Source organism: Pseudophryne corroboree, chromosome 1 (genome assembly GCF_028390025.1).
Source record: "Pseudophryne corroboree isolate aPseCor3 chromosome 1, aPseCor3.hap2, whole genome shotgun sequence".
Taxonomy (NCBI): Eukaryota; Metazoa; Chordata; class Amphibia; order Anura; family Myobatrachidae; genus Pseudophryne; species Pseudophryne corroboree.
The window spans coordinates 1,059,677,837-1,059,679,974 of record NC_086444.1 but is presented as its reverse complement, the minus strand read 5'-3'; the positions used below and the strand labels follow the sequence as shown (position 1 = coordinate 1,059,679,974).

Here is a 2,138-nt window from a genome sequence, read left to right as displayed (position 1 = left end):
TCACAAATGAGCAGCTATTGTGACCACGAATAATGCTACCTGAGCCTCGGGCATCAAGGAGAAAACATATTAAAATCAGGAAGATGACCAGAAGACTACAACTCAAGTTACTGAAGAAGAATCTGTTAGAAGGTAACAAGGAAGAAAATCCAAAGACATTTAGGAAATCTCTCTACACCAAGTCAAAACTGCTATATAACCCCTCAGTTCCAGAAGAGACTGTGACCTAAATACAGGACCCAATACCGCTTGGTGTTACTGATAAGTTTAAACTGAACTGTAAACAAAATAATCAGTAAGTTAGCTGAAGACTTGGAGTCCGAATTAGTGCCTTAAGGCCCAGGACCCTTTCCGTTAACTGACTGGAAAGCCGGTGCTGAGAGAAGCCAGGTAGCTGAAACTTGACTGCCCATGCCTGTAAACAATTGAGATATATGACCCATAAATGTGTAGGCCTTCCCCACTGTGTATTTATTTTATTATTATTTTTTTTTAAGATAAGATGGGAGGTAACACTATTTGTCGATAGGATCTACGTAGAGAAAACCGACCGTACCCACAATCTGTACATGTATGCCAATTAATATATATATATATATATATATATATATATATATATAAATATATATATATAGACTTACAAAACCATCTGCACATAAATATACTTATCAAGATGTTTGAAAAAAAAGGTGGTCCAGATGAACCTCCTTGCTGGACAGGAGACGGAATACTACCATAGCTTAGTGTTGAATCCAGAAATAGGGGAGGAGGCTGGAAAACATCAATGTATGACAGAGCACTGCCAGACGTTTCTGTCAACATTCTGCATTCTCCCTAACCTGTAGGAATAGGAGATAGACATATACATATATACTTACTTATACAGATTTGTAAGGTATATATTCAAAATCATTGGAAGGCAATAGCAGGACATAAATGACAAAAAGTGTAAATATCTCCCCGATATTCCTCACTCTTACCAGCAAATCAGCTACTGAGGATAAAAAAAAAAAAATAAACTGCTCTTCACAGCCTTCCGAGCTTCCGTTAGAGGGCAGCTCTGTTGTAAGGGGCACTGTTCGTGCTTAAGTAGAAAAAACTCCCGCCCTGTATTAGAAAGGTCGAGCTCCGGGAGTGTCTAAGGAAACTAGAACCACCTCACAGGTGTCTGTTTATGCTGTACAGAATCAGAATTTAGCGAAAAACTGGAACAGAAGGGAAGGGATGGAACATACCTTGAATTATCTTCTATTGTCTAATCAGGTTCTGATGAGTCTCAAATACTTCCCTGTTCATTGTAGCTAAAGTCAGCGGGGCGGAGAAACCCGACTTGATGGTAGTCAAATGGACACTCAGTCAGAAGCCTGTATTGTAGGAATCTGTGGGAAATAAAGGTCATTATGGATGGTACAGACTGGAATATATTTTAGTGAATGATCCCAGGTCCAGCGCACAACCTGCTGAGTCTGCAATAAGAATTATAGAATGTTATAATACCCAAATCTGAGACTACCTGACATCTTTATAGACGTGTTGGATTCAAATGACATCGTTACACTGGTGGAAGTGTAATACCAGTTCAATGTGTAGAGTGGACAGAGAAACTCTACTTCCATCTCCCTTTTAAATCCATTCTATACATTATATACGTCTATATATTTACAAATATATAAATCTCCCCGATAGAGATGTACCGATATTAAACTGATAAGAACATATACTACCCTGATCCTAGTCAAAAGGCAGAAAGGTAATAAACACTGGTTGGCACTAAACTATCAGGCCAGTAGAAGACTGAAAGCACAAGGATCTGTGTTAAAGTGCATATGGACAGGGAGAACATACAAACTCCACACTGTTATGGCCAAAGCGTGAGTGCTGCGAGGCAGCAACGCCCCCTTGAAATTGTATTGTGAAGTATTAATAATAACTGGTAATTCTAGACGAAGCTATCGCAAATTAGAACGGCATCTATATAGATATATCTATACAACATATTATATACACACACATGTATAACCTCACTAGCGCTATATTAATAATTAAGTGGTCTAAGCAAGGTTTGAACTAGGGACTCTGAGCATGTTATGCCAGAGCTCTAACCACTGGGCCATCTGGCCATTTGTTCTGAGTGCAGG

The 2,138-nt window shown here is 39.0% G+C and overlaps 1 pseudogene; it reads right to left on the bottom strand.

Annotated features, from left to right (window-relative positions):
- Positions 1–1,539: 1,539 nt before the first annotated feature.
- On the bottom strand, positions 1,540–1,755 carry LOC134960744 (U2 spliceosomal RNA; annotated as a pseudogene).
- Between the last annotated feature and the right edge of the window lie 383 nt (positions 1,756–2,138).